This window comes from Myotis yumanensis, unplaced genomic scaffold (assembly GCF_028538775.1).
Source record: "Myotis yumanensis isolate MYYU_CA2020_CCGP unplaced genomic scaffold, mMyoYum1.0.hap1 SCAF_8, whole genome shotgun sequence".
Taxonomy (NCBI): Eukaryota; Metazoa; Chordata; class Mammalia; order Chiroptera; family Vespertilionidae; genus Myotis; species Myotis yumanensis.
The window spans coordinates 71491345-71508549 of NW_027223759.1; the positions used below are offsets into that span (position 1 = coordinate 71491345).

The 17205-nt window shown below is 37.8% G+C and overlaps 1 pseudogene; it reads left to right on the forward strand.

Annotated features, from left to right (window-relative positions):
* The window catches only part of LOC139015805 (periodic tryptophan protein 1 homolog), a 34230-nt pseudogene extending 17179 nt beyond the window's left edge, over positions 1–17051 (forward strand).
* Positions 17052–17205: the final 154 nt, after the last annotated feature.

Consider the following 17205-nt stretch of genomic DNA (forward strand, 5'->3'; position numbering starts at 1 on the left):
AAAATCAGTTACTGTGAATAATTGAACTGAGGTAATATATGTAAAGTTTATAATAAAATGAGGAAATAAGTTAATTCTTCCAATATCAGAGTACCTGATATATAGTAAATACTTTAAGAATAGTAATATTATTTCTATACTAGAGGCCCAGTGGCCACGAAATTGTGCGCGGTTAGGGGCCCTAGGCCTAGCCTGGCCTCCGTCACTGGCCTCTGCCTCCCTGCGATGCTACATGAAGCTCCCTGCCCCAGGATGCTCCGAGAAGCTCCCCCCGCCCCACGAGTGCTCTGCAAAATTCACTGCTGCCTGGTGACTGCTCTGCTAAGCTCGCTGTCGCCCCGCAAAGCAGCCCACCGCCATCACTGCTGCCGCTCAACAGTCCCGAGTACCCCCCCCCCCCCCCATGGTGAGCACCTCGGGGGCCCGGGTGGAGGACGGAGAGGTGCTCCATGTACTTCTTGGTGATTAGTCATCCGTTCGGTCGTGACGGCACCTGGCTCTTTATATATTAGGATGAAATAACAAAAAAATAGTGATGTGTGATTCTTCATGTTACTGAAGTCAGGTATAAGGAAAAACTATCATCAGGTGAGGCAAGCTAGAAATTTTCAGTGTTTATGGTTTTCTAGTTCTTGCCAGAATTCAACACTATTGATAATGCTTCATGTATAGTTTTAACAAATTTAGTATTTTACAAAACATATTGAATGAATATCAGCATTTAGCTTCTTCAAGTACTTTGTTTTTATTGATAATTTACATCCCAAAGTAATAAAATATTTCTTATTTATAACTGCACTTAGAAAATTGTTATGAATTTTTCAGTAATTGTGAAGAATGGGATAGAAAAGGCAAACCCTGGAGCTAATTTGACTAAATAGGTAAAAGCAGACACATATTTTGTTTTTATGTGTGTTTTTTTAACTGAAGTGGAATACAATCTACCTTTTTTTCCAGTTTGTTTTTATCATTCTGCATATATTATAAATATCTTTCCAAGTCAATGATTATGAACCTACATCCCTCTTAATCACTTTTATTATTCATTGTATGGATATTGCAAAATTGACATAAACTTGTTTTCAAATTGTCCTCATCCAAAAGTTAATTGATTATATCCATCTAGAGAGAAAAAATATACCCATTTTCTGACACATCAATCCTGGTATTAGTAATCCTTCAAAAATTAGGCAACACAAGTTATGGAAAAATCTATCTTCTTGTCATCTCAATTACAAAAAGATTGATGATTCTCTGGTTTATTGCTCATTTGTAGGGTTTTTTTTTTTAAAAAATGAATTGCCTATTCATGTTCCTCTGTTAATTTTCTCGTATGATTTGAGAAATTTTTTTAGAAATTATTTTATTGTTATATGAAACTTATATCATTTTTATATTGTTCTTTTATGTAATTTTCTTTTAAACTTTGTTCCATTTTCTCAAATCTGATTTAAAAAAATTAATCCTCACCTGAGGATATATTTATTTATTTTTTTGGAGAGAGAGGAAGGAAGAGGAAGAAAAATATTAATGTGAGACAGAAACATCAATCGGTTGGCTCCCATCAGCACCCCAACCAGAGATTGAACCCACCACCTAGGTATGTGGCCTAACAGGGTACCAAAGCCACAACCTTTTGGTGTATGGGGCAGTGCTCCAACCAACTGAGTCACACCGGCCAGGGCTCAACTCTGACTTTTAAGTTAGTCACATAATTTGTGGTTTCTGCCATGGAACTAATGCATTAAAGATGCTATAAAAGCCCTGATGGGTGTCACTCAGTGGTTGGAGCATCAGTCTGTGCACCAGAGGGTGTCAGTTTGATTCCCAGTCAAGGGCATGTACTTGGGTTGCAGTTCCAATCCCTACCCCTGTTCAGGATGCAAGTGGGAGGCAAGAAATTAATGTTTCTCTCTCACATGGATGTTTCTCTCTCTCTCTCTCTCTCTCTCTCCCACTCTCACCTCCCTTCCATTCTCTCTAAAAATCAATGGAAAAATATCCTCACTCCTTGGGTGAGGATTAAAAGAAAAAGAGGATACGATATAAACATTCACTTATGTTTAATTCTAGCAACTTAATGGTATTTATATAGAAAAATATTAATTTCATTTGGAATTTATTTTGGTGTAATATCTAAATTAATTTTTCCAAATTGATTTCCAATTATTACACCATTTAGCACATAATCTATTATGTTTCCCTGTGTAGAAAGGTATATAAAAATAGTTATATCTGTTTGGATATCAGTGTTACTCATTTTGTTTACTGATATCCAAATAGGAATTTTGAAAAAAATTTGTTTTCAAAATTTTCTTGTATAAGTATGTGAAATTTCTTCACATCAACTTTAAACTATTTTATCAATTTGAAAATAAAATTCCACTGGGAATTTATTAACATTCATTTATTTAAAGACAAATTTGGGGCAGCATATATAACATAACTTCATTTTTATTGGGCATATGTTAGTATCTCGTGATAATATTGTATGCAAATGAATACAGATTGGAATCATTGCTTATAAGATAATATTTTCAAAATGTAATTATTCTGATAATTCAAATTATGTTATGAATTTCTCTAGATATTTTGTGTAAGTACTTTAGAGAGTCACTGACCCAAAGAAGACAGAAATTAGAGTGTGTGTGTGTGTGTGTGTGTACACGCATGTGCACGGGAACACACACACACACACACACACACACACACACACACATAAGCCTGCTCGCACATTTATATGAACAGATTTTCAACTAGATCAGGTCTGCTTTTATCTACTTTAATTGTTGTGTTTCCACACTATATTTTACTTAAAGAAAGGTCCATGTGATCGGTGAATGAGATTATAGACAAGAAAATTATCTGGGTACATTCTGCAGAAATTTAAACTATTACCCCTGTCATAGTCTTACTTTTATTCTTTTTAAAGCAATGACTTAGTAAATAAATAAATTAAAGATATGTTCATATGACTGTTTGACAAAACCAAGTGGAAGAAATAATAAATATGCTGAGGACCAAATCAGGACCAAAAAAAAAAAAAAAAACATGGCAAGCAAAACTCAAGGATCAAATTTAAGAAAGCAAAATTTAAAGTGAATTGATACTTGGTTCTGAAATTCTAATAGCGATTCAAGTTAGCAGTAGCACATCAAAAAAAAAAAAAAAAAAGATGAGGGATTTAGCCATTAGCAAGTTGAATATGAGTTGCTAGAAGGAAATAAAAAAAATAGTGAACTTAGATTCCTCTTTTATTGATTGATTGATTGATTGATTGATTAAATTTTGTTTTATTGCTTAAAGTATTACAAAGAGTATTACATGTCTCCTTTTTCCCCCCCTTGATAATCCCCCAGCCTCCCCTACCCCCCAGTGTCTTGTGTCCATTGGTTGTGCTTATATGCATGCATACAAGTCCTCCCGCCCCCCTCCCGCCCCACAACCCTCCCCTGCCTTCCCGCTGTAGTTTGACAGTCTGTTCAATGCTGCTCTGCCTCTGTATCTATTTTTGTTCATCAGTTTATAATGGTCTTTATTATCCATAAATGAGTGAGGTCATGTGGTATTTTTCTTTCATTGGCTGGCTTATTTCACTTAGCATAATGCTCTCCAGCTTGCTATCTATGTATTAAGTAGACTATTTGGCACTAGCCAGCTATATCTGTGGAAACAGTTTTTAATTCTTTATACAGTACTTGAAATAAGATGTAAAAATATTGAGTTTGTTTCAGAAAACACAGATTAGGTACTCAATAGAGTTAAGGATGACCCTAAACCTTATTGTGTAAAACAGTAGAGGAAAATCAACTTTTGTTTGGAGTAGAAAAGATTCAGAGAGAGAGCAAAAGAGCTGTCTATAAATATTTGAAGGATTGCTTATGGCTATATGGCCCCAGGAATGCAAAGTAGGACCAATTTTTGAATACTCCTGGTGCATGGATCTAAGCACAATATAAGGAAGAAATAACAGCTAGGACTATTTGAACATGAAGCAAGCTCTCTCGGGAGGTAATATGTAGCCTGTCATTGGAACTGTTCAAATGTAGGCAAGGGCAGCCACTTCAAGGGGGAAATTGTAGAGAACACTCAAGCATAAATGGGTAATTCAATGAGATGATGGTTAATGCCCCATTCAATCCAAAGATTTTGTGCTTCAATGACTTAAGGTTTTTATTTGAGTTTAGAATCAGTGTGAATTAAAATGAATGGGTTTTTTTCCTATCTAAATGAAAAACCCAGTTTTAAAGGAGGAGGGGAAAGGGAGGTAATGGTTTCATTGCACTTTGTTTAAGTCAAATCAAAATGATAAAGTGAACTTCAAATATGTAAGATAGGTCAGGATATAAAGGGAGGGAACAGTTAAGAAAAAACGAATGGATGTTAACGTCTTCATATATGAAAGATTTCTCCTGTAAATTGTGTTTAGTTTAATTTTGGGATGAGTATCACTTTTCAGAAAAGCAATTATACTCGATATAATCACAAATGAACTGATGATATATATTATAACAGATTGTCTCACAAAGAAGCGCATTCAATGTTTATATAGCCATAATTATTAAAATCAGAATACTTAGATTCTAATTCCTGCTTCTATTCTACCTAGATGCGTGCTGGGGAATATGTCCCTTGCCCTCTCCTGGCATCAATTTCTTCACATGTAGAGGGAAATAAAGTAAAGTAAGTGACAGCAAATTTTCCTACCACTTCTGAAATGCTAAAACTCCATGAACAGAAACAGTCTGTTTTTGGCAACTCATTCCCCTAAGACCTATTTCCTCTTTCCTTTATTACACCCACCTCCAAGGATGCTGTGATCGCCCACTCAGAAGTCCAATGAATTCTGTATCATCTTGATTAGAGGACCTTTAAACCACATTAGACAGTCTAGCAGATCTGTTTTGAAACTTGAAAGTGACTGCTGCTCATTTGTAGTGTCCTTGGGGAACCTATGTGAAAGACACTCAGGTAAGGCTAAAATAGTTTTAAAAACATGGCTCAAATGCAATTAATGAATGTGAAACACCCACACAAAACCCCTTTGGAAACTGAAATGAAATTCATGGTTTTGACATAATATGACCTTTGATATATAATGTTTTCAATAATACCTTTTATCGCAGTTGGACAGCAAAAACGAAGGAAACCAAGCTGACTCTAAACACCTGAGTTAAGAATGTTATGGCAAGTAATGTACTTCATGAACTACTATAGCTGGCAATTTCTTGATATAATTGACAAAGTTAGATATAGTACACACTCAACAAATGCTGTGTATTGATTTTAAAGAACAATTCTAAAGAACAATTTAAAATATTTCATTTCCTAACTCTATTCTTTTTAATCCTCACCCAAGAATATTTTTCCATTGATTTTTAGAGAGAGTGGAAGGGAGAAGGAGAGACACACAGAGAAACATTGATGGGAAAGAGACATATCAATTGGTTGCCTCTCACACAAACCCTGACCAGGGCCAGGGATCTAGCCTGCAACTTAGATATGTGCCTTTGACCAGAATCAAACCTGGGACCTTTCAGTCCATAGGCCAATAGTCTATCCATTGAGCCAAACCAGCTAAGGCCCAACTTCATTCTTTAGCTAAACTTCAGCATAGAATGTACATTGATATTAGATGCAAGAAGCATCAGTATCTATGCAAATCTGTGTATGGCGTGTATTTTGGCAAATAAAGACCTGAGTAAATAATTTTGTTTATCTGTGTCTAATTTCAGCATCTATGAAATGAGAAAATTGTGTTAAATGAATCAAAAGTTGCTTTCTGCATTTGAACTCCTATAATGCTTCATTGTTTGAATTGTGCTTTCAGGTTGAGTCCAGAAGGACACATCTATACATATAAAAGCCTAAATGACTGGTCAACCATTTGACTGGTCAACCGGTCGCTATGATGCGCACTAACCAGCAGGAGACAGACTCTCAATACAGGACGGGCGCCAGATGCAGGGCTCGTGGCTGGCTACCACAGCCCGGAGACCACAGTGAGCCTACTGAGTGGCGGCGGTGGCAGGCACAGTGGGGCCGAGATGAGCAGGAACAGCAGGCAGGAGCAGTAGGCAGTGTTGGACTGCCAGTTTTGGCCCAATCCCCGCAGACCACACTGAGGGACCCCACCGGTGCATGAAGCCACGCACTGGGCCTCTAGTATGTTCATAATTTGCTACCTGTTACCCAACCCTCTGTATTCAAAGTTCACAGCCACATTGTTTCAGAAAGTTAGCAATGTCATGTGGAGACAGAAACACCAGCTTTGAGAGTTGCATTTGTGTGATCCTTTCAGAATCAAAGGTGCAGCTTTTACTTTGCTTCTTTCTCTTAGTCTTTTATTTTATTTTATTTGAGCAGAAGGGAGAGAGGCAAAATTAGTAACATTTTGAAAATACTCAGTTTAGATCCCCAAATCATTTTTTTAAAAATAAAACAATTACTTATTTGGTGAAATGAATAGTAGCAATCATACCTTTCAATTCCCTATGAAAATATATAAGCTTAAAGAACATTTTTTTCATAATTTTTGCAATAAAGAAAAACTATTTCAAGAGATCAAAGTAGGCAAAAGGCAGCATCAATAAAATGTTATAGTGACAGCTTTTACTTGAAACAATCTAATAATAATCTTAACAGAGTTTCTATGGGATAGTTGGCAAAACCAACTCACAGTTTCTGTTCCTGAAGCCTGAGAGATAATCAGGAATGATGTGCAGGGGAAAAAAGGGAATTACAAAAGATTGAATTATGGTATAAAAGGGTATTTAGAGGGGTAAGAAGGTTTTATGGCACCTTCAGGTGGATTAATATTGTGAAAAGACTTCAGCTCTCTGACTACTCTGAGCTTCAGGTTTTCTCATCTGTGAAGTGGGTATAACAGCTCCTGTATCATCAAATTATTGTAATATTTCAAATAAATATTAATAAATAATACAAACATTGTGTAATATTTCAATGCCTAAAGGTAAATAAGTATTTTACCAAAAAATGTTTTTCAAAAAAGTAAATTTACAAACATTGCATGCATAATAGTCCTGGACATGATCCTTATATTTAACTGGTTTAGACTATGAGGCAGAATACAAATTTATTCTTAAATTTTTAAACATATAATGTAATGAAGAAATATGAAATGTTGAAATTTCTTTTTTAAAAAAATTCTTTATTGGTTAAGGTATTACAAATGTGTCCTTATCCCCCCCATTAACCCCCCCTTCTACCCCCCACTCATGCTCTCATTCCCCTGTTGTCCATGTCCATTGGTTTGGCTTATATGCATGCATACAAGTCCTTTGGTTGATCTCTTCCCCTTACCCCCTCCCTCCCCTACTTTCCCTCTGGGGATTGACAGTCTGATCGCTGTTTCTCTATCTATGGATCTGTCCCTGTTCATCAGTCTATGTCTTTCTCTATGAAATGTTGAAATTTCTAATCAGTCTAAAAGAGTAACAGCACACTCATTAGTCAATATTATTCTACTAGAGGCCCGGTGCATGAAAATTCATGCACTGGAGTTGGGAGGGTCCCTCAGCCCAGGCTGCCCCCTCTCACAGTCCGGGAGCTCTCAGGGGCTGGAGGTGACCCAGCAATCAGGGGAAGGCGACACCCCCATCACACCTCTGCTGCTGACACTGCCAGCAGTGCAAGCCTTGGCCGGCCCTGGTTACCTGAGCCTAGAGTGGCCCTGGGTGGCTGGGGGGCTGAGGGGACTGGGGGACTCCAGAGGCAGGCATGTGGTGGGGATGAGGGGACTGGGCGCCGCTATCTTGTGGCTATGGGTGCTGCCATCTTTGAGGGCGGGGCAATAAATTAGTATATTTCTTCCTTATTGACTGTGGGCACCACCATCTTTGTGATGGTGTGAGGGTCAATTAGCATATTTTATCTTTATTAGATAGGATATTAATTTCAGATAAATGCATAGTGGTTAGACAATCATGTACTTTACAGGGTGGTATCCCCAATATTTTAAGCACCCAACTAATACAGAATAATATGGAAAATAAACTGCAATTAAAAAATAAACACTAAAAGAGTAGCTGCATATGAATTATAAAAATGAAGAAAAGGAATAGTTTGATGAGGGATGAAGAGGTGGTTGATTTATAAGTCTGTGCTTCTATTTAGATAAGATAGAGGCAATTCAACTGATTATTTCTGCAGACCCAGGCAGGGGCCTGAATGCATAATAGTGGCTCAATTATTGTTTGCTGTTTTGAGTTGGATGGCAACTCAAAAATTTAAAGGTAGCTTACACATTGGTGTTCATAAATTCTCCTTTCCTAAGTTGAAATAGAGCTCAGTTGAGGTATTCACATTTCTTTCTTATTTGTTATTTGATGCAAACAGTATGAAATGATGATAATACTTTGAACTCTAAAATCATAAGAATTTTGTTAAAATTAATTTATTATTTTAAGAGTAATTAGGATAGCCTTTGAGAGAAGGAGTTGAAAATGTATTGTTATCTCTATATAAGAATAGAAAGTCTATAGCCTTCTTTTATAACCCTTTTCAGAAATAACTCAAATTCCTTCCACTTGAAATTCTATTTTCTTACTAGACGTCCAGTGCAGTCTGGAACCCCTTGGGAGATATCCAACTGCCTTTTTAGGCTTGATCCTGGGGATCGGGCATAAACCAGCAGTTGGAAATCCCTCTCACAATCCTGTACCATTGTCTCCTAATCGCTCACCTGCCTGCCTGCCTGGTTGCCCCCAACTGCACCATCCCACCAGCCTGGTCGTCCCTAACTGCCCTCCCCCCCCACTGCCAGCCTGGTTGCCTTTTACTACCCCCCCCCCCCCCCCCCGCTGGCCTGGTCACCCCCAACTGCCATCCCCTGCTGGCCTGGTCACCTCCAATTGCCCCCCTCTGCTGGCCTGGTTACCCCCCAACTGCCCCCCCTGCTGGCTTGTGGCCCCCAATTGCCGCCCTCACCAGTAAATAGCAAGGTCCCTGAAGCCAAGGATCACATCCCTCACATCCATTGCTATATATTCAGCTCCTTACACAGTAATGGACATATAGTAGCTACTCCAAAGTGGTGGGGTTTTTTATCTTTATTGTTGAGAATATTATAGATGTCCACCCACCCCCTTTGTTCCCCTTGTTCCCCATCCTCCTGGTTCTGGCCCTGCACCAGGCCTTCACCAACCTATTGTCTGTGTCCATGGGCAATACATATATGCATATAAGCTATTTGGTTAATCTCTTCCCCCACCTCTGAGATTCACATCTGTTCCATTTTTTCATGATTTATTTTAATGAATAAATGGACTTAAAGAGCAATTGATGATTGATTGATGACTATCAATTTAGATGGTACTAAACCAAAACACATCTTTTTTTCTTTCTTTCACTCTCTTTTCAATGGAGCATAAATATAACTCCATACTACTTGCTTTCTTGTCTACCTGAATAACTTATTGCAAAGAGGGATATGGTGGTTTGGGCCTGATGTGAAATTCTAAATTGCTATATGCAAGAGATAGCCACAGGAGCAGGCAGAAAGCACATTATGGAACTTGCTATGCACTAATGCATAGTGAGGAGGAGAAATTGTAAAATGAGATATAGAGGAAGCAAATCAGTATGGGATTGTGTTCTAGGATGCTTGATAATAAGAAAGTGATGACTAATGCTCTCCAAGGGAGAGCTGGCATTTCCTGGGATTGAAACAGTCAAATTCACAGTAAGAGAGAAAAGTTTCTAAGAGACAAAACTTGCTTTTTTAAAACATTTGAATGCTTTCAAAGTGAAGTGATTAAAACTCAAAACATTTTTCTAGCAAGTTTTGTCTCTGATAACAGTGTTCTACTAGCATGACAATTACCCTACAGTATATTTCAAGAATGGTTATTATTGTTACAATATCTTAAAATCGGAGCTGGAAATCATTGGTTCTTGAAATACAGCTAACTTCTGATGCTGACATGTCCTTGCTTTAGAAGAAGGCTCTGATTTTGTGCAGGACTGGTGCACCTTTTCATTCTAATGAGCGGACACGTGAATCAGGAGTGTGAAGAATACAGGCAAGTGGTAGAGCTGCAAGCGTCAGTTTACATGAGGACTACAATTTTGACGGCGGAAACAGAAATTGTATCTACACAAGGAGAAGTGAGGAAAACTCTGTAAAACTGTAACAAAGAGGGTGTGACTTTAAAGAAATCTTTAAATTCTCTTCAATATAAAGGAAACTGAATAGATAAATTTCCCAAGTATGCAGTTTCTCCAGGCAGTTGGCAGCCAGAATGAAGCATCTTGGACAAAAGGTTTGTGGCTGAAGAATTGTCAGATGCAGGGTGGGCTCTGAATTCTAGCAGGGGATCATGAAGGTAACACAAGTCTTCTCAAATTCTACTGGAAACATTAGGGCACGGAAATCACTGAAGAACTCACCAGATTATCTTCTAGCTTCCGCGGCCATAGCACCCAGTGTTCACGTCTGACCTAGCTTCTGTGATCATTTTGTTACTCATGTTATTTTCCATGCATCTATCCCATAATACTGTCATCCTCTCAAAGGCAGAAACCGTGATTTGTTTGTTTGGGCCTTTAGTACCTAATACAGTTAGCTATCCCTTAGTAGACCGTTTATGTACTGAGTGAATAACTAAATAGATGCAAAAATAAATAAATTCCTTTATTGTTGCAAGTGACCAATAGCAATGACTTCCTTTATTTTGCATGCAGGCTTACATCACACCTTGAGAGATACCAAGGGAAAGTGAGACCTTGATTCTTTAATATTTTATTATTTGCTGCCACAACTTTAAAAATGATGATGTAGCAGATGCTGTACTCCTGAAGACAGAGGTAATTTTTAAATACTTTGTACTGTTTACAATAGTCTAATGTTCAAATATTTGGGGTGTCTATTTTCTTGCATAAAAAACATTTACTACCCTAGCTTGTTTGACTCAGTCAATAGAGCGTTGGCCTGCAGACTGAAGGGTCCCGGGTTTAATTCCAGTCAAGGGCACTTACCTAGGTTGCAGGCTCTATCCCTGGCCCTGGCCAAGGTGCATGCAGAAGGCAACCAATCGATGTGTCTCTCTCACATCAATGTTTCTCTCTCTCTCCCTCCCTTCCACTCTCTCTAAAAATCAATAAAAAAATATCCTCAGGTGACGATATTTCAACAACAACAAAAACATTTACTGGCAAATACATTTCTCAAACTAATGAAATGCTTGTCTAGTCTACTGTGCCTAGTTTAAAAAGTGGAGGATGGTGTGACTTCCGGACAAGAAGCTGAGTGATAACATGCGTTAATAAAGGCAAAGTACCAAAACTGGTTTGGCTCAGTGGATAGAGCGTCAGACTGTGGACTGAAGGGTCCCAGGTTCGATTCCAGTCAAGGGCATGTACCTGCGTTGCGGGCACATCCCCAGTGGGAGATGTGCAGGAGGCAGCTGATCGATATTTCTCTCTCATCGATGTTTCTAACTCTCTATCTCTCTCCCTTCCTCTCTGTAAAAAATCAATAAAATATACTTTAAAAAATAAATAAATAAAGGCAAAGTGTATGACATATCAATTTAGGTCTCAGTGGATCAAAGCATAACTGCCATAAACATGTGATGTTCTCATTCTAAAGCTCCTTGTCTGTACTGAGATCTGAAGGGGGACATTCTTCCTGTGCTAATGTTGGCAAATCATGTTCATTTCTGTCAATACGCCATCTATTTAGAAGGAGCAGAGATGACATTTTGCTGCTTTTCCTTTAGGATCATAAAACTGCAAACTGTCTCTGCTATAGATATTGACACCATAAGTGAAATCACTCCCTTAAATCCCGAGAGGCCCCCCCTTTGTTTCCAATATGTGAATTATCAGTGATGAGAAGCAAAAAAGAATAAAGTAAAATCAAAAGTACCTTTGAAATACGTAAGTTCTTTTTGACAGACTAACCACTTCCTTTGATTTTTTGGTGTGATTATTAGCCATAAGAGTTATGTAAAAAAATTAATCCAAAGTATATTTCTATTTGATTCTTTTTTATCTTTCTTTATTTCAAGGAACACAGGAACTTAAAGGATTTTCTCTCAGTGTGTTACTTTGCTCTGTCAGCATCAGCTTGGAAGAACTTACTGTGGAGGCTGGCAAATCAAGAAGTATAAAGCACTGGAGTGCTAGATATTGCCTCTGGCACAAAATGTACAGTACTAATAATACCTCATTTATCCTACTACTGCCCGCAGAAAACCTGTAAGTGCTAAGCATAATTCATTTTGTCTGCACTAGCTTACTAATCCTTTCGCATTAGCACTTTCCAAGGTGTCCATTGTTGTTGGCAATTGTCTTCCTGGCAGGGGACACTTCAAGTTCTAGGTGCCAAGGAGTTAAAGTGGTATGGAATTATTAAATCATTGAATTTCCTCTGTGAAGGGATGCCTGGTAAATAAATCTTTTTGTTATGCAAATTTGCCCGTGGGAAGTCTGTCATCATTAAAGATGTAGAAGCAACTTTGCCAAGCCTGTAATGCTTTGTCTTGTTGGAAAATGTTGTATCATACTTAGAAAAGTTTTAGGAAGTGTATTCAAGTACAATTGAAACAGGTCTAAGTGCTATGGGAAGTTACCCGGTGCCACTCCCTTGTCTAGCTTTGAGTCAGTGGTTTTGGTGTATGTGGGTTTTTCTTTTTTAAATTTTGGAGTCTTGGAAACATTTATTCAGCTGAAACATTTGGAAGCAGTCCAATTGCAGAAAATGCACACTAGGGACTTTTCTGTGCAGCCTGGAGCCCTGCCTGCTTGGCCCTTCTTGTCTTTCATCCACTGCCCCCAGCATACTTCCATCACCCCCTGAGGACTCCTCAGAGTACAATTTAAAAAGCACTCTGCTAGACCGTAACTACTTGAGGGAAAATTGAGTTGAATATCATTGTCAAAAACCACCCTGTAGTGAACAAGGTAGCAATAACAAATTATTTATTCACACATTTAATTAGGTTTACATATGTACAGCAAGCATGTCAAACTCAAAGGGTAACGTGGGCCGCATAAAGAAGGTTTAAGTTGATGTGGGCCACAAAAAAACAAAAGCTTCAATTTTCATAGAAACGTAGGTTTATTTCAATAGAGACATGCTGAATACAAAGGGCTGAAATAAATGAGTGAGTGTTAACAAAAAATAATAGAACATTTTAATAAAAATTAATTTTTTCTTGAACATTAACTTACCAGACACTGATAACTGCACAAATTAATAAGCGTAACACAAGTAAACCTATTTTTCCTCTTCTCCGAAAGCGATGTATTTCCTATTGTGCACACCAAACAAGTCAGTCCAAGACTAACGGTGTGGCAATTGGCTGCTAAAATATTCGCTGCTAGTATTAGTGGGGAGAAATGGTGCACCTGCGTGTAAGGTGCATAAGGGAAATGAATGCAACACGATTATAGTAATCAGCCATTAGCAGATGTTGTAGTTCGTTATTAATAATTATATATAACAGGATATTGTAAAAATTAAGTTACAAAATTTTTATTAAAAAGTTTCTTACATACCGTTATCTTGGCTGGGCCACAAAAGTATTCACTGTGATGCCCTAACCAGTTTGGCTCAGTGGGTAGAGTGTCGGCCTGCGGACTCAAGAGTCCCAGGTTCGATTCCGGTCAAGGGCATATACCTTGGTTGCGGGCACATCCCCAGTAGGGAGTGTGCAGGTGGCAGCTGATCAATGTTTCTCTCTCATCGATGTTTCTAACTCTCTATCCCTCTCCCTTCCTCTCTGTAAAATAATCAATAAAATATACATTTTTTTAAAAAAGTATTCACTGTGGGTCATGAGTTTGACATGCTTGATGTACAGTATTTTTTATGCCAGGCATAAACATAATTCCTCCCTTCAAAATGGATTACAGAAAGAAAATAATGTCCAAAAACATGGCCTATAGAAGACTCTGCCATTTTTTCTTTCTTTTTTTTGTTTTTGAAGCCTTTAGTGCTTTTTCTAGGCTGGGATTCAAGAATCTAGATTATATGTTACTGGGTGAGTTTTTAATTTCCAAAGAGGGAAATTAGAAAGAATCCAAAGCTCAAGCTTGGACTAAATGGAACAGAGTTGAAAAGTCTCAGGAGAGAACAGAACAGAACATCAATATAATACTGGAAGACAAGGAGTGGAGATGAGACATGAAGCATCCAGGTTCCGGACAGAGTTGAGAACTCTTTTCTCAACTGAACTCTTCTGGAGTTCCTGAGGGGCTGGTGGCAAGAAAAGACCTTCACACATGCAGATACCTGTCGCATTAGGGGGCACTCAATGCATATGTATTCTGTGAACAAATAGGCATTTGCTAGTTCAGACATATTTTGCAAAGTACTGAGGGAAGAGAAGAGAAGGAAGTAAGAGAGGGGCAATGTTGAGTTCAGGGAAGTATTTAAGATCACCTAAACTGGTAAATAGAAGTGTGTCATTTAGACAATATGTACCAATGTACGGACAAACCTGGCAGGTAGTTGAGTATTGTTGAAATTCAAAGTAAAAAGAGTAGGAGGAAGGGCATAAAGTACTAAAGGGGGAGCAGCCAGATCATGAAGGGCAGTGCCTCTCAGGTAATCAATTTAGAGATTGCCCCATCATGGCGGGGAGGTGGGACTGAGGGGGAGAGGGTTCATGAAAAAATATTGTGTAGGAGGTTAACAAGATCAGATTTATATGCTAGTATAACATAACAGAGTGAGGGAACACTAATAGTACATTGACTGGTAGAGTGATTATTATAATTATCAAAAAGACATTTCCCAAAGTGTTTTAACTTGAAGAATTCCATGCTTGAAGTATTACAGATTACTAATAGAGTAACAAAATTCTTCATAGCCTTTGTTTTTAAATTGAGGTAACATTTGTTAATAAAACTGTGTAAGTTTCAGATGTACATTATAATTCATTATCCATATACACTATAGTGTGCTCTGTAAGCTGGCAGCAAGAAAACTCTTTAATTCACATTTTCTATTGAATCAAAATAAAGTTGCCTGCAGTATCTGGTAACAGAATAAAAAAAAACCACTTTATTCTTCCTGGCAACATTACACTAAAGAAATAAATGCAAACTCTGAATGCATACTTTGCATATCAACTATATTTATAATTTACATCTAAGAGCAGTATGATAATGAATGAATAGGGAGGGATTCTGGAAAAGCTGTTCATGATATTCAATCAGCAGAGTAAAAATTTTTCAAGAAGAAGAAATGGAAAAATATGATAAGGCCTTTTAGAAGATTCATTAACACAATTTTTCAGCTTTATTGAGGTACATTGTTGAATAAAATTGTAAGATATTTAAAATGTACACTGTAAAGATTCAAAATATATATACAGTGTGAAAGGATTCCCCCCACAGGGTTAATTAACACATCCATCACCTCACATGTTTACCTTTTCTCTGTGTGAGAGATATTTAACTTATACTCTCTTAGCAAATTTCAATTATACAATAATGTTATCATCTACAGTCACCATGTTAAACATTAGATCCTCAAAACTCATTCATCTTGTTATAACTGAAAGTTGTACCTTTTACCAATCTCTCCCTATTCCTCCCAAGCCAAACCCCTCACAACCACTTTTCTATTCTGTTTCTATTATCAAGAGTCAATTTTTTCTTCACTTATAAGTGATACCATGCAGTTATTTCTATTTCCCTCTCTGATTTACTTCACTTAACGTAAAGCCCTCCAGTTTCATCCATGTTGTTAAAAATGGCAGGATTTTCTTCTTTCTCATGACTGAAAAATATTTCATTTTTTGTATATATTATATATGTATTCATTTTATATATGAAATTCATTTCATATATATGTATGTATTTATACATGCATTCATTTTTTATCCATTTACTCATCAACAGAAACATAGGATGTTTCCATACCTTGGCTATTGTAAATTATGATGTGATGAATATGAGCATACAAAAATCTCTTGCATTTAATGGTTTTGTTTCATTTGGATCTTTCCCAGAAGTAGGATTACTGAGTCATAAGTGCATAGTTCTATTTTTAATTTTTTGAGGAAACTTCATATTGCAGATCAGTTCACATTACCATCCACAGTGCACAAGGCTTCCCTCTGCTCCACATCCTCACCAGTATTTGTTAGCTCTCGTCCATTTGATAATAGATATTTTATCAGCTGTGAGGGGAATCTCACTGTGGTTTTATAATTAGTGATGATTAGCAACGTTGAGCACCTTATTTTCATATGGTTGTTGGCCATTTGTATGTCTTCATTAGAATGATGTTTATTCAGGTCCTTTGCCCATTTTTTTTTTTTTCTTTTTTTGAAGTTCCTCAGCAGAAGGGTAAACTGTTGCTGTCCTGGACGATTCATGGAATCAGCTGATCAGAAAGGTGCTGGCAATTACATCAGTTGACAGCACTGTGATTCTGTGGGATGTGTCCTTGGGGAAACCAGCAGCTGGCCTTGCTGTGCACACAGACAAGGTTCAGACTCTACAGTTTCATCCATTTGAAGCATAGACTCTGATTTCTGGGTCATCTGATAAGTCAGTGGCTTTGTATGATTGCCAAAGTCCAGATGAAAGCCTTCGAATGTGGCGATTCAGGGGGCAGATTGAGAGAGTGACGGGGAATCACTTTTCACCTTGTCATTTTTTGGCCAGTACAGATGACTGCTTTGTATATCATTTGGATGCACGTTCAGATGAGCCAATTTTTACACTTAATGCACACGATGAAATCTCTGGTCTTGATCTCAGCAGTCAAATCAAGGATTGTCTTGTGACCATGTCAGCAGATAAATAGGTGAAGATCTGGGACCTATTGGGAGATAGGCCAAGTCTGGTTTAGTGCAGGGACATGAACATGGGAGCTCTCTTTTGTTCTGCCTGTTGCCCTGATTTGCCATTTATTTATGCCTTTGGAGGTCAGAAAGAAGGGCTCCAGGTCTGGGATATAAGCACAGTAAATAAAGCATTTGGAAGATGAGAAGGGCTTGTTCTTGGTAATTCAAGCAACTCATTTATGAGTGGCCCTTTGGAGCTCAGATACACCAATGGAGTCTTGATGAGGCTCATACAATTTCCTGTTTTGTTTACCTTACCTCAGAGTTTTGAAAAGCTGGCCTAACATTTGTTCCATATAGAGCTTCAGAAACAAAATTGACTTCCTACACCAGACTTTCCTCTTCACAGCTGTGGTGGCAGCAAAACAGGGCCGCT